At 43.2% G+C, this 27,764-nt stretch overlaps 4 non-coding genes across 4 annotated transcripts; 1 reads left to right on the top strand and 3 right to left on the bottom strand.

Annotated features, from left to right (window-relative positions):
* Positions 1 to 773: 773 nt before the first annotated feature.
* Positions 774 to 856, bottom strand: trnal-cag (transfer RNA leucine (anticodon CAG)). Its single transcript has one exon. It is a non-coding gene; the product is annotated as a tRNA-Leu (tRNA).
* A 1,282-nt stretch (positions 857 to 2,138) lies between these two features.
* Positions 2,139 to 2,211, top strand: trnav-uac (transfer RNA valine (anticodon UAC)). Its single transcript has one exon. It is a non-coding gene; the product is annotated as a tRNA-Val (tRNA).
* A 633-nt stretch (positions 2,212 to 2,844) lies between these two features.
* Positions 2,845 to 2,916, bottom strand: trnaw-cca (transfer RNA tryptophan (anticodon CCA)). Its single transcript has one exon. It is a non-coding gene; the product is annotated as a tRNA-Trp (tRNA).
* A 10,681-nt stretch (positions 2,917 to 13,597) lies between these two features.
* trnav-uac (transfer RNA valine (anticodon UAC)) lies at positions 13,598 to 13,669 on the bottom strand. Its single transcript has one exon. It is a non-coding gene; the product is annotated as a tRNA-Val (tRNA).
* Between the last annotated feature and the right edge of the window lie 14,095 nt (positions 13,670 to 27,764).

The raw sequence follows: 27,764 nt of genomic DNA, 5'->3' as shown, positions 1-27,764 counted from the left end.
GAGCGCAGTAATCGTGTCCCTGTGAACTGAGCTCCTGAACAGTAATACGGAAATTAGCGTGGCTGAGCGGTATGAAACTGTGGTTCGGCTCCTAACAGGAAACTTCCTCTCTAGCTTTGATTAGTTTATCAATTATCTCCCCCCTTTCGATCTTAAATGTCTTTATATTTTTTTGATCTCTTCTTCTCCTGTCATGCCCACAATATTAGTCTCCCTGGTAAATAGTGAAGCAAAGTGATTATTTAATATTTCGGCCATTTCGCTGTCATTGCCTGTGAGTTTGTCATGTGTATCCCTTCGTGGCCCTATTCCAATCCTAAATTTTCTTTGGCTGTTGATGTGTCCAGAATACTTCGCTTTTTTTAATTCCTTTTTGTCCTTTCCAATAGTTCTTTAGACTTCTTTCCCAGTCTTTTCACATTCCCCTCTCTCCTTTATTGTCTCGTGTGTGCCTTTTTCTTCATTTTCAATTTTGTCCTTATTTCTTTATTCATCCCTGTTGTATCATTTCTGGCTAGTTTTTTCTTGCTTTGTCGTGGGATATATTTCTCCTGGACTCTATCGATCATCGTTTTAAATGTTTCCCACTGCTGTTCTATTTCTTTGTCCCGGTCATTAATATGTCAAACATTTTACCATTCAAAACTTCTCAAGTCACATATGCATGACAAAGCCAGTTGCTTTTGTGGGAGGAGCAAATAAACTTGGCAGAAAAATCAGCTGCAGCCCAATCCACAAATAAAATATTTCCACGTCTTGGTAAAAATCAGCAATGTCAGAAGTGGGATTCAAACCCACGCCTCCAGAAGAGACTGCGACCTGAACGCAGCGCCTTAGACCGCTCGGCCATTCTGACCACCGATACCGTGTTTTATTCTGCATTATTTCTGCACTGTTGGCCAGTGATAGCAGCATGAAACTTAAAAATGGTCCTCCCCTAATGTGGGGCTCGAACCCACGATCCGGAGATTAATAGTCTCATGTTCTACCAACTGAGCTCGCTCGGCCTGCGTACTAATAACCGCCTTATCTGTTATTGAAGGAAGCAGGAGAAAGACTCCATTTCAAATGAGGGACAGGATCAACTGTCACTTCGAAAGGGACGGACCAATCAAGGGCAGTCAGCATGGATTTGTTGAGGGGAGGTCGTGTCCAACTCACCTGATTGAATTTTTCGAGGAGATGACAAGGAGGATCGATGAGGGTAGCGCAATTGATGTCGTCTACATGGATTGTAGCAAGGCTTTTGAAAAATTCCCACATGGCAGATTGGTCGAAAAAGTAAAGGCCCATGGGATCCAAGGGAATGTGGCTTATTGGATCCAAAATTAGCTGAGTGGTAGAAAGCAAAGGGTAATGGTCAACGGGTGTTTTTGCGGCTGGAAGGTTGTTTCCAGTGGGGTGTCGCAGGGCTCGGTACTTGGTCCTTTGCTTTTTGTGGTATACATTAACGATTTGGACTTTAGCGTAGGGGGCATGATTGAGAAATTTGCGGTTGACATAAAAGTGGGCCGTGTGGTTGATAGCGAGGAGGAAAGCTGTAGACTGTGGGGGTTCAGGCAATTTTCTGATAACAAAGCACTCAATCCATCTCTGAACGAATTTTGAACGAATACGTGTGTTTGACCGGGCACAGGCACGAGGGGCCGAATGATCTCCTCTGGCGGACGAACATAATACAATGATACTCAGTGTTGTCAGACGAAAAAGCAACACATTCCAAATAAGAGCAGAGAGATGAAACTAGTCTAACAGGATAACAGCACGGTGAGATATTGTATTTGAGAAGGATGAGGAGTGATAGTTTATCATGGTGGTAGTAACATAGGGCATCATTTGTGACTTTGATCAGGACCATTTCTTGCTGCGACAGGGGCGGAAACCTAATTGGAGAGATTCAGCCCGGGCGTGGCCCCACCGTGTGCGGTGAGACGGAGGGGGGCGGGTGGAAGCAGCATAAAAGTTTAAAACGGTACTCGCCCAACGTGGGGCTCAAACCCACTACCCTGAGAGTTTTTAAAGATAAGGGGGAGCAGCCACTGTTTGTGTCTCCAGCTGCAATGGAAAGAACACATTCCAAGTCCGAGCAGAGAGAGCACACCATTCAGCTACCCATTGTGTTACATACCATGCCATCGGTTTCCGTAGTGTAGCGGTTATCACGTTCGCTTTACACGCGAAAGGTCCCCGGTTCGATCCCGGGCAGAAACATCCAGACCGATTTTCTTCTCCTTCCATAAAGGGAGACAGTGGCTGTTGCCGTATTCTTTGTCAGCTGCATCTTTTTCTTCATTAAACAGATAATTTTGAGTGAGAGAAAACTGATCCACAGTGACGCTCTTTTCAAGTTTTATTCTCTTTTAATCTGGAAGGATATATTGGCTTTGGACAGAGTGGCTTTTGAAAGGAGTTAGTCGGGTGGGATGGGCAAACCTTTTCCAATGGTGGGGGACAATGGAATACGAACCAACCATCTCCCAAGTTCTCCCGAATTCTCCGGTGCAATGGGAAACCGGCCAACAAAAGCCCTTTCATTGACCGTGGAGGTTCAGACAATTTTCGGCTAACAAAGCGCTCAATCTATTTCTCTTGTCTATTTCCCTATGTTTCCGGATACTGTCTGCATCTCTGCCCTGTGTTTATCTCACTATGTGTCCACCTGCAGGGTGGTTTTTGAACGAAGATGTGTGTTTGTCTTCTGTTATTTGCATTAAATAAATGAGGTCATCAGGTGCTTCCCTCCCGGCCAGAGGCAGACTTTCGAGCAGGGTTCTGTTAATTGTGAAGACGCAAAGAAAACTTGAATTGCAGAATTGTTCAAACCGGCTCTCAGGGAAAAAACTGTGACCCCGACGTGATTTGAACACGCAACCTTCTGATCTGGAGTCAGACGCGCTATCGTTGCTCTACGAGGCCTGGATGCTGCATTGCGTGTTTGTTTCAATCAATGTTTGTCAAGCACCGCTTTAGAGATCCGAGATTGGTGGAATGAGTTGGCTTTCAAATCCCCGCCCACTCCCACCGGATGTCAGGCAGCATCAGAAGTCGCCGTCACCTGTCAGCGGCAGCATGGCGCTCGCTTCCATCGCCTGCTGTCAGCGGACTGCAGCAAATCCAATTCCATTCATCCTGCACCCAGAATTATCACATCACAGGAAATGGATGTGGGAAACTGCTCAAGGTACATAACAGGAGGGGATCTTCTGAAAAACATTTGGACTTTCCGTGTTTAGACTTCGATTGGAACTGCAAAAAAGAACGTGTGAAAATATAAACTATGGGTGTGATGTTTATACATGTAGGAAACTGCTCAAAATACATAACAGGATGGGAATCTTCTGAAAAACACGTGGACTTTCGATGTTTGGACTTTGGTGAGAACTGCAAAAATGAACGTGTGAAAATATAAATTATGGGTGTGATGCTTCTATTTAAAGTGAATGTTTGTTTGCGGATTTCTCCCGTTACTGTCGCAACTATGGGTTGTTAATCCATCAACAATAACTTCCGCTTGATTTTAGCCCGAGTGGTTACAAAATAGCAATTTTAATAGACTGATTACAACAGAGTTGCACTATAGGTGTCTTCAACATTACATTCAACAGTATTATTATCATAATACAACTGTCTACAGATTACATTAATGACAAGCAATCAACACAAACTGACCTGTCTGCGAATCCAGGTAGATCAGACCTGACCTTTGCGGACTGCCTGTGGAAATGGACTTCTGACTATCCCCTATTGAGAGCTCTAACATTTGAGAAGGGAACATGCCCGATCTTTATACGATTCGGCTGCATTGTTCTGTACGTCAGCACCACTGATCTTAACTCATGGTCGTAAACCATCCCACTTTGCTGACTCTCAGAAACCACCAAGGGTTGTTTATTGTCTTAGTGTTTTTTTGACTTTCTCCGTCATCAGGTTTTGGATAATTATACTAGGTTAGCACAACCTGGAATTCAGGTGTCCAGGCACTCAAGTTTCTCTGGACATCAACATTTCATAGTTTCTCACCATTTCAAAAATATTCAGTTCTCTGTTCTTCCTACCAAAGTGAATAACCTTATATTTCCCCACATTATACTCCATCTGCCACATTCTTGCCCACATGCTTAACCTGTCTGTATCCCTTTGTAGACTCTTTGTGTCCTCTTCACAGCTTACTTTCCCACCTAGATTTGTATCTTCAACAAACTTGGATACATTACACTCGATCCCTTCATCAAGTCATTACAAGTCGTCTATAGGCATATAAATAGCAAACTGGTAGTGAGAGGAGGGGTATGAACGATTAGGAACCAAAAAGGAGATCTACACATGAAGGCACAGGGCATGGCTGAGGTTCTAAATGAGTATTTTGCATCTGTCTTTACCGAGGTAGAAAATGCTGCCTAATCACAGTAAATCACATTAAATGGGGAGGTAGTTGAGATACTGGATGGGGTGAAAATTGATAAAGAGGAGATCGTAGAAAGGCTGGCTGTACTTAAAGTAGATAAGTCACCTGGTCCGAATGGGATGCATGCTAGGTTGCTGAGGGAAGTAAGGGTGTAAATTGCAGAGGTCCTGGCCATAATCTTTCAATCCTCCTTAGATACAGGGTTTGCTGCCACAGAACTGGAGAATTGCAGATGTTACACCCTTGTTCAAAAAAGGGTGTAAGGATAAAACCAACAACGAGATGCCAGTCAGTTTCACCACGATGGTGGGAAGGTTTTAGGAATGATGATCTGGGACAAAATTAATAGTCATTTGGACAGGAAAGCCACTTTGGATTTGTTAAAGGCAAACCGTGATTGAGTTTCGTGATGAATTGACAGAGAGGGCTGATGAGGGCAATGTGGTTGATGTTGTGTAAATGGCCTTTCAAAAGACGGTTGATAAAGTGCCACAAAATAGACTTGTCAAAATGGGCGATAGTGGATGCTTCCTTATTCTTTAAAAGCGCTTTCTTTTATTTCACTCAACAGATAACTTTGAATGAGCGAAAACTGATCCACAGTGAGGCTTATTTCAAGTTTATACCCTTTTAATCTGAAAGGATATATTGGCCTTGGAAGGAGTGCAGCAAAAATTCACCAGATTGTTACCAGGGTGCAATAAGTTAAATTATGAGAAGATGTTGTATAAATTAGGTTTAAAATCACACAAGTCACACTGCAAAACGTTTTCATTTTTGATACATACATTAATGACCTGGACATGAGTATACAGGGTATAATTTGAAAGTTTGCAGATGACACGAATCTCGGGAATGTAGTAAACAATGTGGTGGATCGTATCAGACTTCAGGAGGACATAGAAAGCCTGGTGAAATTGACTTTAATAATAGAGGCATAGAGTACAAAAGCAGCACAATTATGCTAAACGTTTATAAAACACTGGTTAGACTGCAGCTGGAGCATTGTATTCAATTCTGAGCACCGCACTTTAGGAAAGATGTCAAGGCCTTGTAGAGGGTGCAGAGGAGATTTACTGGAATGGTAACAGGGATGAGGCACTTTAGTTATGTGGTGAGACTGGAGAATCTGGGATTATCCCCTGAAAGCGCAGAAGGTTAAGGGGAGATTTGAAAGAGTTGTTCAAAATAATGAAAGGTTTTGACAGAGCAAATAAGGAGAAACTGTTTTCAGTTGCAGAAGGGTCGGTAACCAGAGGACACAGATTTAAGGTAATTGGCAAAAGAGCCTGAGGCGACATGGGGGAACATAATTTACACAACGAGTTGTTATGATCTGGAATGCGCTGCCTGAAAGACCGGTGGAAGCAGATTCAATAGTAATTTTCAAAACGGGATTGGATAAATACTTGAAAAGGAAAACAATTTGCAGGGCTTATGAGGTAAAAGCTTATGGTGGTGAGACATCTTGGATAGCTCTTTCAAAGAACTAGCACAGGCACGATGGGCAGAATGATCTCCTTCTGTGTTGTAACATATTAAGTTTTGCTGGACGGAGAAGCAACACATTCCAAATCAGAACAGAGACAGGAGACTAAGTCAGTTCACCATTGTTTTTAATGAGATAGTAGCGGTTTCCGTAGTGTCGTGGTTATCGCGTTTGCTTCACATGCGAAAGGTTCCCGAGTGTAAACATTGTTTTGAAATTTGCTCTCCATAAACATCCACGGAGGAGACTTTTTCTCGTGCCAAAAAGGGCGACAGTGGCTGCTCCCTTATTCTTGAAAAGCTGCATCTTTTAATTCACGAAACAGATAACTTTGAGTGAGAGAAAACTGATCCTCAGTGACGCTCATTTCAAGTTTTATTCCCTTTTACTCTAAAAGGGTATATTGTCCTTGGAAGGAGCGCAGCCCAGATTTACCAGAATGTAAGCAGGGCTCGAAGGGTTAAATTATGAGGAGCGGTTACATACTTCTATTCCCTGGAATATAGAAGGCTTTTTATGATTTTGAAAGGTAGATAGACAAACCCTTTCCGCTGGTGAGGGAGCCTAAGACAATATCACAATATCACAGTAGATGTTTTACGAGTGAAAACGGCCCTACGCATCACTGTGAGTGTCAGAGACGAGCCCCTTGGTGCTGCGTCCTGTACAGTGAATGTCAAAACTTGTAAAAGTTGCAGAAAGTGTCAGGGGTTCAGATACACAAATCTCTAATGGGAATGAGATTTTGTCAGAGGTTGCAGCCTTCCCTATTTCTCTTGCCCTTTGCGAGGCACCTGTTCCGGTTTAAATTCACAAACTGGATGAGTTGGTGATCACGGTACAGCAGACTCAGCGGTCCCGGGTGAGAGAGAGAGAAATCAGCCCGGGCGCGGCCACAATGTGCGCGGTGACACTGCACGGGAGGTCGGGGGTGGAGTCAGAGCTTGGGTTCACCCCTGAAAGCAACATTAAAAGTTTAAAAGCGAATTCGCCCAACGGGGAGCTCGAATCCACGATTCTGAGATTAAGAGTGTTATGCTCTACCGACTGAGCGAGCCGGGCCTGAGAAACCCAACCACTCTTGTCTGTCATTGCAGTAAACTCGCCCCTGGGTGTCCATGTGCAGCAATCCCAAAATAACGTCCATTTCATTGGCTGTGTTTATCTGTGTGTATGATTTTGAACGAATATGAGTGTTTGCCTTCTGTTAGTAACATTCAATAAAAGAGGGCATCAGACACTTCCCTCCCTGACACTGGGGAACCAGTGAAAACGCAACTAAAGCATGAATTGCGGAATTATACAGACTCTTATCAGCGCCAAAAGTAGCTTTAGTATATATACACCCCAATAAATAAATAAATAATACAGGTGTATGTAAATACATTTGCAACGAAAAGAGTCACAAAACCAGAAATATTATTTGAACCTAATACAAGCACTCCCAGATATATTTAGAAACCTGACATGTGTTTTTTGGTGGTGTCGTGGTTAGGATTCGGCATTCTCACTGCCACAGCCTTGGTTCGATTCCTGATCAGAGGACTTGCTGTTACAAAAAACAAATGCCAATTTTGGAGAATCACAGCAAATGTTCGACACAGAAGGAGGCCATTCGGCCCATCATGTCCGCGCCGGCCGAAAATGCGCCACTCAGCCGAATCCTACTTTCCAGCGCTCGGTCCGTAGCCTTTTTGGTAACGCCACTTCAGGTGCATATCCAAGTATTATTTAAATGTAACGAGGGATTCTGCCTCGACCACCCTTTCAGGCAGTCAGTTCCAGACTCCTGCCACCCTCTGGGTAAAAATAATTCTCCTCAGCTCCTCTCTAATCCTTCCACCAATCACTTTAAATCTATGCCCCCTGGTTATTGACCTCCCTGCTAAGGTAAATAGGTCCATCCCATCCACTCTATCTAGGCCCTTCATAATTTTGTACACCTCAATTAAATCACACAACTCCCTCTGAATACCAACATATATTGGACTCTCACCTTTTAAAAAGTATTCTGCTTTTCGATTCTTCCTACCAAAGTGGACAATTTCACATTTTCCCACCTTATACTCCAACTGCCACCTTCTTACCCAATCACTTAACCTGTCCGCCTCCCTTTGCGTCCTCCTCACGGCTTACTTTCCCACCTACCTTTGTATCATCAGCAAACTTGGATACATTACACTCGGCCCCCTCATCTCAGTCATTAATATAGAAAGTAAACAACAATTGCAATATACATTGTCCGCCCAGGATCGAAAGTAGGGCCGTTCGCGTGTAAAGTGAACTGGTAACCACAACACCACAAAAAAACCGCTGGTGACTTATACTGGACAGAGGGGAACTGACCAGTCACCTCTCTCTGCTCTGATTGGGACAGTTTCAATTCTCTTTAAACAACATCTCTCCTGTCCCAAACTAAAATCATGGAATAGAATCATAGAATATTACAGCACAGAAGGAGGCCATTCGGCCATGTTGCCGTGCCTACTCTTTGAAAGAGCTGTCCAATTTAGTCCAAAAAACCCAGCCTTTTCCCCGTAACCTTGCAAATCAGTCCTCTTCAAGTACCTGTCCAATTGCCTTTTGAAAGTTCCTATGAAAGCTGCTTCCACCACCCTTTCAGGGAGTGGCTACCAGATCGGAACTCTGTGTGAAAAAAAATCTCCTCATTTCCCCTCTAGCCCTAAAAGCTCTCAATCCTTCTCCACGGATGCCTTTTTACAAACATTTCATTCATCAAAACCACACAAGTTACACAGGAAAAAGTCTTCAATTTCAAGTAATTAACATTGCGAAGGAGCTCCCGAATTTCCCTCCCCTAACCTTATGAATCAGATCATTCTCGTCTGGATCCTTTTCCACATGAACCGGCCTCTCCCCTCAGGAAGTAGCCATTCTGATTCTGTGACTGTGGCCAGCTTTGTTCGGGCAGTTGGTTTGACAGGGACCTCACACCGCACCCTCCTCCCGTGTTTTCTTCCACATCCGCAGATTGGGGCCGGGCCTGGACTGATTTTTTCTCTGTCTCACCCGGGGCTGCTGCTTCTCCTATTCAGATCACAAACCAGCTCTCCTGCACCCGATCACCAACTCACCCAGTTTGTAAATTGAAACCGGAGCAAGTGCCTCGTCAGAGGGCAAGAGATGCAGGGGAGGCAGCAACCTCTGACAAAATCTCAGGCTCATCAGAGAGCTTTGTGTATCTGAACCCCGAATAACCTTCTGCTCCTTTTAAAGTTTTGACCATTGTACACGAGGCGGCACTTGCAGAATCATCTCTTGCACTGACAGTCAAGCAAGCGGAGGGTTCACTCGTGAAAGCAGCGTAAAAGTTTAAAACAGAATTCGCCCAACGTGGGCCTTGAACCCACAACGCTGAAATTAAGAGTCTCAGGCTCTACCGACTGAGGTCACGAGGCCTGCTGAAGTTTCTCCATTTGGTCTGTTATTGCAGCGAGGCGGCTACTGGCTCCGCCCCATGGGCTGAGTTTAGAATTTTAGAAGGAGAGAGCTCAGAAGCAGGCCATTGGGGCCATTGCGACCGTGCCTTGTCCGACAAACCATGGACCAGATTCTCCTGAATTCCAAGGTGTGGAACGAAAGCGAACAACAAAAGGCCTTCCATTCGACCGTGGAGGTTTTGAACGAATACGAGTGGAACTGACCAGTCACCTCTCTCTGCTCTGATTGGGACAGTTTCACTTCTCTTTAAACAACACCTATTTTGAGAAACCGGTTTGTCTATTTCCCGGTGTTTGCCTGTCTCTCTGGCTGTGTTTATCTCTGTGCGTGTGGAGCTGCAGGCTGATTTTGAATTAATAAGTGTGTTTGTGTATGTTTCTTGCAATAAATCAATGTGGGAATCAGACGCTTCTCTCCCTGACACTGGGGAACTATTGAGGCAGGAGTCTGTTTATTGTGAAAAAGACAATGCAATATGAATTCCCGAATTATTCAGACTCCAACCAGCGCTAAAAACGAGTGTGACCCTGACGTAATTTAAACACGCAGCTTCCTGATCTGAAATCAGACGAGCGACCGTTGCGCCACGAGGTCTAATAGCAGGGACCTGGATGTTGAGCTTTATGAAAGTTTCTCATCCACCGTTTCATTTATTTCATATCACCAAATCCCCGCCCACTCCCACCGAGTGTCAGGCAGCCTCAGAAGCAGCCTTCACCTGTCCGCGGCAGCATGACTGCAGCAAATCCAATTACACATACCCGGCACCCAGAATAATCACATCACAGGAAAGGAACTGCTCAAAATGCAGAACAGGACGGGCAGCATCTGGAAAAACGCTGAGACTTTCGGTGTGTGGACTTTGTTCAGGACTGCTAACAGGACGGTATGAAAATTTAAACAAATGGATGTGTATAAATGGATGTCATGCTTCTTTATAAAGTGAGTGTTTATGTTTTATGTGCCGTTTATAAATTTATTTTGATTATTTTTACAATATGATATATCTTGTTATAAATATATATGATTGCATGTGTGATACTTATAAATACATTTGGGTGTAACTGTGTGGTGGTTATCATTATATCTCTGTGTATCTGTGTTATGTATTTGTGTGTAATAAAAATAAGACATAGAGAAATAAATATCCAGAAAATACATTTACAATATATACACCCCAATAAATGAATAAATAATACAGATACATGTAAATACATTTACAATATATACACCCCAAAAAATGAATAAATAATACAGATACATGTAAATACATTTACAATATATACACCCCAAAAAATGAATAAATAATACAGATTCATGTAAATACATTTACAATATATGCACCCCAATAAATAAATAAATAATGCAGATAAATATAAATACATTTACAATATATACAACCCAATAAATGAATAAATAATACAGATACATGTAAATACCTTCACAATATATACACCCCAATAAATGAATAAATAATACAGATACATGTAAATATGTTTACAATATATACACCCCAATAAATGAATAAATAATACAGATACATGTAAATACATTTACAATATATACAACCCAATAAATGAATAAATAATACAGATATATATAAATACATTTGTAAGCAGCAGTTATGAAATGCATTTACATCTAACAAATCAGAAATATATTTTTAATCTGACACGGCTGCAGCCCAAAATATTAATAACGATGGCAAAGATATGTTGATAATATTGCATATAGCGCCCCCTGATGGTCTAGTGGTTAGGATTCGGCGGTCTCATCGCCGCGGCCTGAGTTTGAGTTCCGGTCAGAGAATTTGTTTTTACGAAACAGTTCACTTAATTGCTCAAAATAATTCAAGTCTCTGAGATGATTCTTTTAATTACCATTAATAAACGCACAACTTTCTGGTTCGCACTGAACGAAATGCTAACAAGTTGGCCCAGTGACTCTCGAAACTACGCTAACTTTTCTGACTTCCTTCCCTTCTCATTTTTTGCACTTTATTTTAGGAGTCTGTTTGAAAGTGTTCAGTGGTGATGAGACCAGGAATCTGGTGCAGCCGTTATTGAATGTGAAAGATTGCAGCCCAATTTATACCAGCTGGCCACCACACAATTCTGCCCATCACACTTTAGGAAGGATGTCAAGGCCTTGGAGAGGGTGCAGAGGTGATTTACTAGAATGGTGCCAGGGATGAGGGACTTCAGTGAGGTGGAGAGACTGGAGAAGCTGGGGTTGTTCTCCTTTGAGCAGAGACGGTTAAGGGGAGATTTAACTGAGTTGTTCAGAATCATGAACGGTTTTGATGGAATAAATAAGGAGAAACGATTTCCAGTGCCAGAAAGGATGGTAATCAGAGGACATAGATTTAAGATAATTGGCAACAGAGGTGAGATGAGGAGAATGTTTTTGCGCAGCGTTTTGTCATGATCTGGAATGCACTGCCTGAAAGGGTGGTGGAAACAGATTCAATAATAACATTCAAAGGGGAACTGGATAAATACTTGAAGGGGAAAGTTTTGCAGGGCAATGGAGAAAGGGAAGGGGAGTAGGTCCAATTGGATAGCTCTTTCAAAGAGTTGGCACAGGCACGATGAGCCGAATGGCCTCCCTCTGTGATGTTTCCATGCTGTGATTCTATGTTATGGAGGATTTTCTGATGCAGTGGATATTCGGGGCAGAGGACCAAGTGGGGATTGAGCTCGACGGCAAGTGTATACAGTTCGTTCAAAGGACTGAAGCCGATGGTTTCATTCTTCCCGTCGTTTAGCAGCAGGAAATTACTCGGCCTTGCAGGCGACATTTTTTGTCTTCATTCATGGGATATGGGTGTCAATGGCAAGGTCAGCATTTATTACCCATAACCTAATTGCTCTTGAAAAGGTGCTGGTGAGTCGCCTTCGTGAACTGCACCTTTCATTGACTGTGTCATTGACGTTTTCTGGATAGAGAGAAACTATTTCCGCTGATTCGGGATTCTTGGACTCGGGGGCACAGTCTAAAAATTAGAGCCAGATCTTTCATGAGTGAGATTAGAAAACACTTCTACATAAAAAGGGTGGTAGAAGTTTGGAACTCTCTTCCAGAAAAGGCAATTGATGCTAGCTTAATTGATAATTTTAAATCTGAGATAGATAGCTTTTTGCCAATCGCAGTTATTAAGGGTTATGGGCCAAAGGCAGGTATATGGAGTTCGAACACAGATCAGCCATGATCTTATCAAATGGCGGAGTGGGCTCGAGGGGCTGAACAGCCCACTCCTGTTCCTATTGTACATTTCCACAAGCGTCTGTTTTCTCCAGAGTTGTTGAATGACCGCCTTGCGTTTCCAGCACATTTTCGTTTAAAGCTCGGTTTAGGGATGAGCCGGTGGGCGTCAAAACGTGCCGTGGTTGGAGAGCGGGTTGGTTATTGCGGGAAGAGCAAACCAATTGGGCCGAAAATTCAACTGCAGCTCAAGCAACAAATAAAATAGGAGTCAAAATAATCGATGCCAGAATTGGAATTCGATCCCACCCCTCCTGGAGATGAAGCGATCTGGACACAGTGCTTTAAACCACTCGGCTATACTGACTGAAAAAAACGCATTCATTCGCCACCCTTTCCACACTGAGACCTCCCGCCACCCCCCGCCCCGCCCCGCGGAGAAATTTTCACTCACTCCAGTGCTTGGTAAGATAAATGCTGCTGGAAAGGCTCGGTGAGCGGGATGCCACCTCCCCGGGTTTTCCTGAGCCTATTGTACTTTATTCCTATTTAATCACGGAAATATCCGCAACCAGGAGCTAAAAAGAATTAAAAGCTGAATTACAGAGACAGAGCAATCCATGGTACATCTGGGAACATTGTGATTAGAGCTCCCTGTTGGTCTCGTGGTTAGATATTCGGTGTTTTCATCGCCGCGGCCCTGGCTCGATTCCTGGTCAAAAAAGCAACTTTTGAACACTTGTTGTTAATCGCATGAACTTACTCAAACACTGTGGGAAGAGAAAAAAACAATCATTGTTCGAATCACCATTAATTAACCGATCACGTTATTTTGCAGAATGAAAGGCAACTGAGGGAAGTTGGAAATCTTTAATAATTTCTTTTGTGCGATGAACTTTTTATCCCTTTTCATTTCACACACTGTATTTTTAAGGGCTGTGTTTTAAATGTTCAGTGCTCGTGAGACCACGGATTTGTGTTAAATTTAACAGGACCGGCTATTTCACAGAGGAAAAAAAAAATCTGCCCCAACATAATGTTCCCGCCCGGGATTGAACCGGGGACATTTCGCGTGTAAGGGAACGTGATAACCACTACACTACGGAAACCTCTGTTTTGATTATTAGCCAGAAGTTCGAATGACTGCATTGATTCGCTTTCATAACTATTCAATTGATCGAAGTTGCACAAGTCACAAAAGAAAAATGTTCATTTCAATGTTATTATACTCCCAAATGTGGCCTGCCTTGTTTGGACAGGGGTTGACCCAGACCTCACAGCCTCAACAAAACATATTCTCAACATTTCCATTGGGAACAGGAGGAGGCCATTCAGCCCCTTGAACCTGTTCCGCCTTTCAATTCGATGAGAGAAGATCTGTACCTGAAATCCATTTACCCGCCTTTACTCCCTATCCCTCGATACCCTTACCCAACAAAAATCTATCCATCTCAGTCTTGAAAGCTTCAATTGACCCCCAGCATCCACAGTCTTTTGGGGACAGAGTTCCAGACTTCTACTGCCCTTTGTGTAAAAAAGTGCTTCCTGATTTCGAACCTGAATGGCATGTTTCAAATTTTAAGGTGATGTCCCCCTCGTTCTTGATTCCCCAGAGGAAATTGAGTCTCTCTCTCTATTCTATCGAATCATTTAAACATGTTAAACACCTCGCTCAGACCGCCCCTCAATCTTCTATACTCGATGGAATACGAGCCGAGTCTATGCAGCCTGTCCTCATAATTTAACCTTTTTCGCCCCGGTAACATTCTGGTGAATCTGCTCTGCACCCCCTCCAAGGCCAATCTATCCTTCCTGAGGTGCAGTGTCCATAACTGAACGCAGTTACTCCAGACGCAGTCTAACCAGAGCTTTATATAACTGGAACATAACTTCCACTTCTTTATATTCCAGCCCCCTGAGATAAAGGCTAACATTCCATTCGCCTTTTAAATTATTTTTGGACCCGTCCGTTAGCTTTTACTGATTTATGCAAAAGAACCGTTAATTCTCTCTGCTTCTCCACAGTTCCGAGCTTCTTACCATTTGGAAAATACCCTGATCATCGGTCCAAAGTGGATCACCCCACATTGAACTCCATCTGCCATAGTTTTGCCCACTCACTTAATCCATCAATGTCCCTTTGCAACTTTCCAATCGCATCCACACGACTCACTGTACCACCTAACTTAGTGTCATCAGCAAACTTGAATATACGACTCTCTATTCCTTCATCAGAGTCATTGATAAATATGGTGACAAGCTGAGACCCCAGTTACAGAGGCCTGGGGGACACCACTAGTCCCATCCTGCCAATTGGAGTATGTACCAATTATCCCTACTCTCTGTCTCCTATCTCCGAACCAATTCTCTACCCATGTCAATACATTGCCTCAAGTTCCATGCGCTTTCATTTTTGCCAACAGTCTCTTGTGTGGCACCTTATCAAATGCTTGTCGGAATTCTATATTAATAATATCATAGGAACATAGGAGCATCGGAACATAGCCTTTGTATGTAGAAGTGTTTTCTAATCTCACTCCTGAAAGATCTGGCTCTATTTTTTAGACTGTGCCCCCAAGTCCTAGAATCCTCGACCAGCGGAAATAGTTTCTCTCTGCCCATCGTGCGTGTGCCAGCTCTCTGAAAGAGCTGTCCAGTTCGTCCCACTCGCCTGCTGTTTCCCCATAGCCCTGAAAAAGTTTCCATTCAAGCGTTTATCCAATTCCCTTTTGAAAACTGTGAGTTAAGAAAAACAATATTGAAAGGGGTGCTGGGGCCGCTGCAGCGTCGATGTAGAGTGTGTGATGATTGAAGTTATCAAGATGGTTGCTTTACACATGGTCTGTTGTGCAATCATCCTGAAATATCTTCAATATCCAATACAAATTGAATTGCAAACCTGATGGACAAACACTGAAAAACAAGTCACGAGTGAACGCAAATCATCTGGGGCCCGTTTTCAGCCTCACGGCACTTTAAATAAAGTGAAATAACTTTGCATTGAAAAGATTTGGAACTTGCATCTGTGCCTTTATCTGTTCCATTGCTTAAAGTTGCTGGTGACTGATGATGGACACGCCTCTGCTCCCTCCATTGAACAAGAGGTGTTTGACGTTGACAGGACCTGTTGGTTTTGAGCTCATCCTTTACATTGAGTGGGCTCGCGTCTTTTAAGCGGCGTCAGCTTTAGTCCAGTGGTGAACTTCGCAGCAAACAAGTTCGACACCGTCTCACCGCGGGCGCTGACTGATATGTTTATTGTTATTTCTTACAGACCTAAATAAACAGTAACCGTGATTTTTAATTTGCACTATGTGATTTTTAGGTAGTCGCCTTGAAATGTTTCAAAGGCGAATCCTAATTTATGACAGTCCGGCCATTTCACCAGCCGTGTGGAAAACAAAAAATGTCTCTGCTTTTCGCGTCTTTTTTCGAAAGGCAAAAAATATATTTCCCGTGACCTCTGAAGGATGGACAAGTACATTTCAGAAAGCTGAAGCAACTTCACCGAGCTTAAATCGTCTGACCACGTTAAAGGCGCTATATATATATGCAAGTAGTTGCTGTCTGTTTCTGTGGTTGTCTTTTTTCTGTGTGTGTCCATCTGCAGGTCGATTTTGAATCAATACCAGTGTTCGTGTCAGTTTGTTGCATGAAATAAATGAGGGTATCAGGCGCTCCCCTCCCTGCCACTGGGTTGGTACTGAGTCAGGGTTTTGACAAAACTTCTGTTTTTTTTTGTTGAAAAAGCAATTAAAACCTTCATTCTGGGATTATCCAGTGTCATGTGAGCGGTGAAAGAAACACTGACCCCGATATGATGTGAACACGCAGCCTTTTGATCTGGAGTCCTGGATTTTTATTTTTTATATGAATGTTTCTCAAACACCGATTCATTTATCCCACCTTGGTTGAATAGATAGGGTTTATCAAATCTCCGCCAGGTCCCACGGGGTGTGAGACAGCATTGGAAGCAGCCTTCACCCCGAACATGACGCTGGCTTTCATTGCCTGCTCGCAGCGAACTGCGATAACAGGGCTGTGAGATGTGGACTTTGTTCACATTGAATCAGCAATGTGAATCGTTAAATATTTACTCATTTTTAACGAGAACAAGGTTTTAAAATGCTTCCGCAGGAACCTTTCGCGTGTGAGGCAAACATGATAACCACTACACTACGGAAACTTGACAGTTCAAGCGCCGTGTTAGGGACATAAACCCTCAGCCAAACTAATTTCCGTATTGCTGTCCAGGAGCTCATTTCACAGGGATACATTTACTGCGCTGTATTTCGGAAGGCTGCAGAGAAGGATCGGTGGCGATGGTCAGGCAGGGAATCCCAGAGCATCGCGCTCACACAGACATTTCACTGTTTTTTTTCATGCGCCTGATATCCGACCGCATGCTCGGATGACGTTGTTCACAGAGTGTTTTCTTGCAGACAAATCACACATTCGAAAACCTGAAATGAGATTAAGAGATCCGAGTCATTTAAAGTGCTCCCATTTACTGCAGATCAGGAATTAAAACCTGGCACCGGCTTCAGGGCGATCAGAATGAGGCAATGAATCCGAGAGTGGGAAGAAAAAGGTGCAATTTTCGTCTCTGGGTGGGCGCGAACCACCAACTTTTTGATTAAGAGCTAAACGCGCTAACCAATTGCATCACAGAGACCATCAGCTGAACTTTCTTGCAAGATACACTAAAGCAGCGTGTCACCAAGCCAAAGTTACATGTTGCAGCCACAGAAATGCAATTGTCCACCATCAGTGTTACTTTTCCAGAAACAAAGGATGGGACATTGTTTGTGGAAACATGGAAACGGTCTGGTCTCGCTCACAGCATCGATATCACCGACAACCAGCTCTCCTGCAACCGGCGCGCCCACCGATGCTTTGTCTGTTACAAAGTGGCACTGTGGGAGAACCTTCGCCACACTGACTGCAGCGGTTCAAGGAGGCGACTCACCACCACCTTCTCAAGTGCAATTTGGGATGGGCAATAAATGCTGGCCTCGCCAGCGACGCGACGCCCACATCCCATGAACAAATAAAGAAAAAGTGTTGTGAGCGTTCTTGCGCTGATGTCAGGTTTTGATCCCTGGTCTGCAGTAACTGGGAGCGCTTTAAATGGCTCCGACTTCATAATTTCAAATACAACATCAGAGTACCTGTTCCAAGAGGACATGCCGACTCAGTTGCGTCTTGGCCGCCTGTCTGGTCAGTCCTTTATTCGTCTCCAATTCTGTTTCCCAAAGCGTATCTACAGATTCACAAAGCTGTTTGTCATTTCGGTTCCTTTCGATTTGTCCAGCTCCCGACTGGCAATAAATTGCAAACCTGGTTGCAACCCTCCGCCTTCCATCGTGTCCGGGGATGGGTTATTTGGAGAGACTGGAGAAGCTGGGATTGTTCTCCTTCGAGCAAAAAGAGGTGAAGGGGAGATTTAATAGAGGTGTTCAAAATTATGTGCGGATTTTGATAGAATTGATGGGGAGAAGCTGTTTCCATTGGCAGGAGGGTCGATAACCACAGGACGCAACCTGCATTTTGATAGCGCCTTTAACGTAGTAAAACGTCACAAGGTGCTTCACAGGAGCGTTATTAAACAAAACTTTACACTAAGCCACATAAGGAGATATTGGGACAGGTGACCAAAAGCTGAGTCGAATTGGTAGGTTTTAAGGTATGTGTTAAAGGAGAGAGAGGCGGAGAGGTTTAGGGAGGGAATTCCAGAGCTTCGGGCCTCGGCAGCTGAAGGCACAGCCGCCAATGGTGGAGTGATTTAAATCGGGGATGCGCAAGAGGCCAGAATTGGAGGAGCACAGATTGTTTTTATTCGTTCATGGGATGTGGATGTCGTTGGCGAGGCCGGCATTTATTGCCCATCCCTAATTGCCCTTGAGAAGGTGGTGTTGAGCCGCCTTCTTGAACCGATGCAGTCCGTGTGCTGTTATGTGGTGAGTTCCAGCGACGATGAAGGAACGGCCGATATATTTCCAAGTCTGGATGGTGTGTGACTTGGAGGGGAACGCGCAGTTGTTGGTGTACCCATGTGCCTGCTGCCCTTGTCCTTTTAGGTGGTAGAGGTCGCGTGTTTGGGAGGTGCTGTCGAAGAAGCCTTGGCGAGTTGCTGCAGCTGCAGTGCATCCTGGGGATGGTACACACTGCAGCCACAGTGCGCCAGTGGTGAAGGGAGTGAATGTTTCGGGTGGTGGATGGGGTGCCAATCAAGCGGGCTACTTTGTCTTGGATCGTGTCGAGCTTCTTGAGTGTTGTTGGAGCTGCAGTAATCCACTCCTGACTTGTGCCTTGTTGATGGTGGAAAGGCTTTGGGGAGTCAGGAGGTGAGTCACTCGCCGCAGAATACCCAGCCTCTGACCTGCCCTTGTAGCCACATGATCTGGGAGGGTTGTAGATTACAGAGGTAGGGTGGGGCGAGGGCCATGGTGGGATTTGAAAGCAAGAATGAGAATTTTAAAATCGAGGCTTTCCCGGACAGGAGATTTGACTGGAACGTCACACCGTCCCCTCCCGTGTTTACTTCCACAAACTTACATTGGGACAGGGCTAGGGCGGATTTTTCTGTGTCTCACCCGGGGCCGCTGAGTCTCCTGCAGTCCCCCCGATCACCAACTCACCCAGTGTGTACATTTAAACCGGAAAAAGTGCCTTGCAAAGGGCAAGAGATGAAGGCAAGGCTGGAAACTCTGACAAAAAAAATGATTATCCACCAGCGAGGTTTGTGTACCTGAATCGCTAACTCTTCTTTCAAAGTTTTGACATTCATTGGACGACACGCGGTACCTACAGACTTGTCTCTTGCACTCACAGTGAAGAGGAGGGTCCTTTTCACTCGCACGCCAGCAATTGTGATATCAAGAAAAAGGTGGCGGAGAAATTCTCCATTTCAGCGAAAATGGAGCGCTGGGGTCCGCTCATGAGTGCAGCATAAAAGTTGAAACTCGCACCCACAATCCTGAGGTTAATGCCTCTACCGACTGAGCTCGCCAAGCCTGAGGAAACTGCTACTTCCTTGTCTGTCGGGCCCATCAATGTGTCAGAATCAAGCACCCGGGCGTTTAAGCAACAACCAACTGAACGAAGACGGTTCACTCACTTGCCCCAACACCTGCTGTGCCTTAACTTGCTCACCGCTACCAGTAGTTTATTTTGAAATGACGCTTCCCTCCCTGGCACCGCAAAACTAGTGACCAAAGTTCCGTTTATTGTTAAAAAGCATTAATTCCGAAATTATCCAGGCTCCTATGAATGGTAAGATAAATAGTAACTTCGAAGTGATTTGGACACGCAGCTTTCTGATTTGGCGTCAGATGCGCTACCGTTGCGCCACGAGGTTAAATGATGGCATAGATTATATATGTAAATATACTTATTACTTACTTAAATATATATGATTGATGGAGTGTTCCCTTGTGGTTGGGAATAGTTCATTGCACAAAAATAATTCAAGTCTGTGAGACACTTATTGTTCTTTTCAATCACCATTCATACGTTCTGTTACACAGTGAAGGAAATGCTAACTTGTTTGCCAACTGACAATTGAAACGTTAATGAATCTTTGTGCTTTGCATTTCATGAACTTTTATCCCTTCCCATTTTACATACTGTATTTTACGAGTCTGCTTAAAAATGTTCAGTGCTTATTATACCAGGAATCTGGTGCAGCCGCTGTTAAATTTAAAAGGATTTGAAGCCCCTTTCACACTTGAAGAAACTCGACCCTGGAAGTTTATGGGGAGCAAATCCCAACAAAAGGCTTCCCTCCGAGATCAAATCGGGAACTTTCTGCGTGTAACTGGTGAACATGATAACCGCTACACTACGGAAACGACAAACGTTTCGGTCTCAGGTCTGAAGGAAGTGTCGAGGGAAAACATGAACTGCTGACTCTCTTTGCACTGACTCTTCACGAACATTTCATCGATCGAAACTATACAAGTCACAGGGAAAAAATGTCAAAGTCATTAAACTCCCGAATTAGCCCCAAAATCTATCAATCTCAGTTTTGAAATTTTCAATTGACCCCAAGCCTCTGTAGCTTTTTGGGGGAGAGAGTTCCAGATTTCCACTCCCCTTTGTGTGAAGAAGTGCTTCCTGACATCACCCCTGAACGGCCAAGCTCTAATTTTAAGGTGACACCCCCTTGTTCTGGACTCTCCCCACCAGTGGAAATAGTCTCTATCTGCCCTGTCAAATCCTTTAATCATCTTAAACACCTCAATTAGATCACCCCTTAATATTAGATTCTCAAGGGAATGCAAGTCTGGTCTTTGCAACCTGTCCTCATAATTGCTTATCAAGGATAGCCACCAAAAAGTGTTTTACGATAGCTGGCACAGCATTGTTTTGTATCCGTGGGCTGGTTCATCCAGGGGTTGATTCTCGCTTTGTGGTTATTAATCCAAATATATAAGAGGTCCTGGTTTAAATCCCGGAGGAGCCCTTATTTTACTTTTGATCTTGAACTTCAAAGACTGAAAAGTACCGAATCACCCCACATGAGTGAAACAATTCCTCTGTTTCATACTATTACCTAACACAGCTGCCCAACTTGGTTTTGATGAAAGGTCATTGACCTGAAACATTAACTCTGTTTCTCTCTCCACAGATGCTGCCTGACCTGCTGAGGGTTTCCAGCATTTTCGATGTTATCAGAGTTTCACTTCCCTCATCACCTAACTACACTCCTCCACCAGATGTCGCCTTGTGGTGCAAACAGGCTCCTTCCACACAGCCAGGTGTTCTGCTTCAGGCATTAATTATCACTATAACTTTTTAACTTGTTAGTTGAACCATATGGCCTTGCCCATTGACCAGAAAGCAGAATGGTGTTTATCTCTCATCAGTACAGCCCTTTCCCGCTGCATCAGCTTGGAATGATACGGATCAATCATACAGATGTCACACCTCTCCTGCTTCCCTGTGAAGCTGGTAAGACGAATAGCACACAATGCTGTCTGACACACATACACACCAGCTCTGAATGATTTAAAGGCCTTGTTATGATTGTCAGAGAATTGTTTATATCAAAAGGATAATTAAACTTACGAGTATTATGATATCAGCTACAATCCAAGAGTTTCTGGACTTCAGAATCTACTATTAACCATATGCATGCATATAAAATGAAGCAAATCCGTCTTATGTTTGCAGTTTCATTCTCCCAAAAGAGATTTATAGTTCCTTACCTAAGAAGCAAAAGTTAAAGGTTAATATTACTTCAATATAAAGACTAAATCTTTCCTGACAATACAGCTACCCAAAACTAATATAACACCTCAAACTGATAGAGCTTCTCAAATTAAACAGTACCTCAAACTAATACCGTACCTCAAACAAATACAACACCTTAAACTAATACAGTACCTCAAATCGATACAGAACCTGAAACTAATATAATACCTCAAACTAATACAGCATCTCAATCTAATATAGCATCTCAAACTAATAAAGTACCTCAAATTAATAGAGCACATCAAACGAATACAACACCTTAATCTAATACAGCACCTCAAATTGATACAGAATCTGAAACTAATTCAATACCACAAAACTACTACAACACCTCAAAGTAATATAGCACCTCAAACTAATAGAGCACCTCAAGCTCATACAGTATCTCAAACTAATACAGTACCTCAAACTAATACAGCACCTCAAGCTAATACAGTATCGCAAACTAATACAGCACCTCAAACTAATACAGCACCTCAAACTGATACAGCCCCTCAAACTGATACAGCACCTCAAACTAATACAGCACCTCAAACTGATACAACACCTCAAACTGATATAGTACCTCAAACTAATGTAGTACCTCAAATTAGTACAGCATCTTAATCGAATACAGCACCTCAAACTAATACTGTACATCGAATTAATACAGTATCTCAAACAAATACAGTACCTCAAATTAATACAGTACCTCAAACTAATACCATATCTCCGATTAATACAGTACCTCAAACAAATACAGCACTTCAAACTAATAGAGTACCTCAAACAATACAGCACCTCAAAGTAATAGCTTTCCTCAAACTAATACAGTACCTCGAATTAATGCAGTGCCTCAAACTAATACAGCACGTCAACCTAATAGTGTTCCTCAAACAAATCCAGCACCTCAAACTAATAGTGTACCTCAAACAAATACAGCACCTCAAACTAATAGTGTTCCTCAAACAAATACAGCACCTCAAACTAATAGTGTTCCTCAAACAAATACAGCACCTCAAACTAATAGTGTTCCTCAAACAAGTACAGCACCTCAAACTAATAGTGTTCCTCAAACAAATCCAGCACCTCAAACTAATAGTGTACCTCAAACAAATACAGCACCTCAAACTAATAGTGTTCCTCAAACAAATCCAGCACCTCAAACTAATAGTGTACCTCAAACAAATACAGCACCTCAAACTAATAGTGTTCCTCAAACAAATCCAGCACCTCAAACTAATAGTGTACCTCAAACAAATACAGCACCTCAAACTAATAGTGTTCCTCAAACAAATCCAGCACCTCAAACTAATAGTGTACCTCAAACAAATACAGCACCTCAAACTAATAGTGTTCCTCAAACAAATACAGCACCTCAAACTAATAGTGTACCTCAAACAAATACAGCACCTCAAACTAATAGTGTTCCTCAAACAAATACAGCACCTCAAACTAATAGTGTTCCTCAAACAAATACAGCACCTCAAACTAATAGTGTTCCTCAAACTAATCCAGCACTTCAAACTAATAGTGTTCCTCAAACAAATACAGCACCTCAAACTAATAGTGTACCTCAAACAAATACAGCACCTCAAACTAATAGTGTACCTCAAACAAATACAGCACCTCAAACTAATCGTGTTCCTCAAACAAATACAGCACCTCAAACTAATAGTGTTCCTCAAACAAATACAGCACCTCAAACTAATAGTGTTCCTCAAACTAATCCAGCACTTCAAACTAATAGTGTTCCTCAAACAAATACAGCACCTCAAACTAATAGTGTTCCTCAAACAAATACAGCATCTCAAACTAATAGTGTTCCTAAAACAAATACAGCACCTCAAACTAATCGTGTTCCTCAAACACATACAGCACCTCAAACTAATACATTACCCCAAAACTAATCATTAACTGAAATGTCAAAGTCCGAACAGGACAAGCAGGTTGACCTTGACTGGCGGCGGATCTGTTAAGAGGATATTAAGCTGCAGGAGAAAGTCCCGTTGAGGAACTGCAGTTGTATTCAATTAATTTCGAGTCTTTTCTCAACATTAGAGCAGAGAAACACGTGGTACGTAATATCACCACAGGGCCTTCCATTGTCGGCCTAATTCAGTGCAACATCCCCAGAACATTTCGTCTGAATCTCATCACCAGATGTCTTTCAAGTCATCTTTGCTGATTTGTTGCAGTTCAGTTTGGGTGTAAATAGAATTGTTTCTTTACCAGCATAGCTTTCTTGGGGCGAGGGGTATTTGAGTTTGTACCGGGCAATTTGCAGCTGCCCATTGCTAATTGATCCTCAATTGACTCAATACATTTCAATTAAACTATCACAAAAAGACGGACTATTCCTGCACCCACTCCCCGCCGCCCCCCCACCCCCCGCCAATGTTCCAAATTACGCCACTTCTCCATCACAACTTCTGCAAATCTCTAACTCTGTCTCTATTTATAAATCTGTCTATCGTGCTCTCTTTCTACTAATTTTATGTTCCTTTATCTCTATCAAATATATACATTTTTTCCAAAAGGTTGGCCGCGCTGTCCTCCATTTTGTCCAAGGTGGTGGCCAAGCTGGCCTCCATTTTGTCCAAGGTGGTGGCCAAGCTGTCCTCCATTTTGTCCAAGTTGGTGGCCAAGCTGGCCTCCACTTTGTCCAAGGTGGTGGCCAAGCTGTCCTCCATTTTGTCCAATGTGGTGGCCAAGCTGGCCTCCACTATGTCCAAGGTGGTGGCAAGGCTGTGCTCCATTTTCTCCAATGTGGTGGCCAAGCTGTCCTCCATTTTGTCCAAGATGGTGGCCAAGCTGTCCTCCATTTTGTCCAATGTGGTATCCAAGCTGGCTTCCATTTTGGCATGGGAGCCGCGCCAGCGGCCTTTTTTTAAAATGGTGGTCGCGCTCGCCCCCATTTTGTCCGGGACGGACTCCCCGCTGGCCTCCATTTCGTCCAAGCCCGGCTGCCGTACCTGCAGCCGTGCTGACCCTGTGCAAATACACTTCAAAATAGAACAAAACATCATAAATATACAGGTAATATACATATATTATAAACAGAAGTTGTTGTTGTTGTTGGTGGCGGTGGTGGTCTGAAGATAAAGACCGCCACTCTGGCATCACTCTGGGCTGACTGGGTGCACCCAGGCATCATTCTGGGTTCACTGCGGGATCACTGGGGACACTCTGTTGGCTCCTTGCTGCCATCTGACCAAGATGGCGGCGGCGCAGAAGCCTTTTTTCCAAAAGATTGGCCGCGCTGTGCTCCATTTTGTCCAAGGTGTCCGTCGCCTAATATCACCCACAGTCATTTCTAGGCTGCAATCCTCAACCTGCCCTTTAACTGTCCTCGTCTCAGAGACTCACAATTCATATTTTAACTGGGAAACTGCAGGAACAGAGTGAAACGGGTCTGCTTGTGTCCCTGGATTCAGTGCACACTGCGGAGACATCTGTCTAAATTATAAATGAAACACCAGGAGTGAACATGGTCAATATAGTTATATAAAAGCTGTAAATGAAGCCGTTTATTATTGTTGGATCAGTCCTGTATGAGATCAGATTTAAACTTTATTCCTGAGAGAGGTCTGATTAAGTAATATCGTGGACTTTGAGATGTTTGTGTTTTATTCACAACATTATTTACATCGGAGTCAAAGCTGCTGATATAATCTGTTTGTTAAACTGACTGTAACTAATAGCAATGGTCAGGAGTATAACCGTGTCAGTGGAGACTTAACCCCTGTATAAATCAGGGCTTGTTGGAATGGATCAGCTCAGAGTGCCTGCTGGAGCTGTGGTTTCCAGGCCAACAGAAGTCAGTGCTTCTCACAGAAATGGGACATTCAGTAATGATTCAGATAATGCTCATTTATTATCCTGTTCTTGCAGCCATTGGAGTTCCAGGTAAGCCGTTATCCCAGCTGTTAATGGTGTAAATCGGTGTTAACTCTGCTGCTGTACTTGGCAAATTGTTTTTTGTCCCTACATATTTTACACAGTCACTTGTTCTGTTGTATTGGTTGAATGATGGAATGTGTTAAGTCTCTGCTCTTTCGGTATTGAGGCGCTGCATTATATCTGTCATGAATTTGTCTATCCAACCCTGGCATTGTTACTCCATTATTCTCTGTACTGAACGTATTGGGATAAGAGTTGGTATCAGACCAACAGGAGATGATAACACTTTCATGTTGTGGAACTAACCTGTCCTGGAATATGTTTTCATCAATGTGTTTTCAGTGATTGATAATGAGACAGCTCACGGTCTCAGTGTTGCAAGGAGGCAGCGGAATGTCCTCCCTCTCCAATAACATGCTTCAGTTTAACTGGGATTTCAATGTATTTATTGGTGATCACTGTTATGAAATATTATTTCATTATGTGTGTATCTGACGCCGCCTCAAATGTCTGGTTATTGAACTGAGTTTTCTGCTGACTCTTTCACATCTCCTTCTCTGCTTCACTGTGGATGAATTCACTGACTGTCACTGGACTTCACTGTAAAATGAAATGTTTTGATGTTTTATGGTCTCAATTTGCACTGTCCCTGTTGAAATCAGCAGACCTTCCATGTACCTGTAGATTATAAGTATGATGTTGGCGTTTTGTAAATTGAACAGTCCCGCCATCTATCCCTGTACCCTATAATTACTGGAGAAGGAATCTCAATTATTGTGAGATCTGCCTGGGAGAGGGATTCGATTCTGTTCATTCCATGATTTGTTGATGAAGTGAACAGTGTAGGTGAACAGGTGGAGACTTGGACGATCTGTAGAAACATTAAACTATTCCACAAAGGCATCAGTATTTAACGAACTAACACTGAGAATAGGATCGGTGGAACACGGGGCTGGTGAACAGAATGCAGGCACAGGATGATAGGATTTAATCGGATATGAAAATGGACATGAGATAGGGAGTAGAGTGAGTGATGGAGAGGGCGACTGAGAGGGAAAGCGAGAGGCTGTGGTGTGAATAATTCATCAGAATGAGCTGCTGAAACTTCCAGTACAATTAAACAGAGAAAAAATGACTTGAAGGTGTTATTATGATGTGGTCAGATTGGGTGAGTTTTTATTGTGGGACTCGGTCCTCATGTTTATATCCCTGTCAGGTCTTCAGTCTGCTTTTGTGAATGTTCTTTGTTTTTCAACTTAACACTAAACATAATTAAAATTTGCTGAAAAAAATATGATCAGAAATGTCTTGATCGTAATGAATTGTTCGGATACATTACGTTAAAGTTAGGTGAATTCAATAAACAACGAGGTTGATTTAATTAAAACTTTTAAATTTAATTTCAAGTGAATTACAAAGTAAATTTATTGTACACATTTTAAACCCAACACATGTTTTCTGACACAATTAAACACAGAAATGAAGTATTGAATGTATTAGTTGGATTGTGTTAGTGGGACCGATAGATTAGATTTCCTCTAACTCTCTGCTGCAATCTCTTCCTGCTAATCCCAGCCTCTCCTCTCACTGCATTGAATCCTCTGGCCACTCATCCCTTGGTTCACTTCATTCGCTTTCCAAACCATCTGCTCCTGACTCCCCTCCAGCTCCTACGTGTCCTTTTCCTTCTCTCCCTCCCAATCTCACTCACTGGCTCGGTCTCCAGCTGCCTTTCCCGTTTAGTGCCAGCCCCTGTCGGCTCACTTAACCCAGAAAAATAAACCAGCTGTACCTCCCTCTGTCCCCTCATATTCCCGACCCTTCCCTCTCTTTCCCCGTCCGTCTGGAATCCAAATCCGGCGTTAATCCACTGGATTCACGGTCTGTAAAACCCCTTCTCCCTTCCCCACAGGCACTGCGCCCTCACTCAGCCCTTCCAGTGGATCCGGTGCTCACTTTATTCACTTTCTGTCTCCATCTCCCAATTCATTATTGATCATTGTGTTAAAAAACATCTTTCTGCCCGAAAGCGCTTCCCAGGTCAATGAATCACTTTCCACCCTT

Source organism: Heptranchias perlo, unplaced genomic scaffold, assembly GCF_035084215.1.
Source record: "Heptranchias perlo isolate sHepPer1 unplaced genomic scaffold, sHepPer1.hap1 HAP1_SCAFFOLD_63, whole genome shotgun sequence".
Lineage (NCBI taxonomy): Eukaryota > Metazoa > Chordata > Chondrichthyes > Hexanchiformes > Hexanchidae > Heptranchias > Heptranchias perlo.
This window is presented reverse-complemented; position numbering and strand designations above follow the sequence as displayed.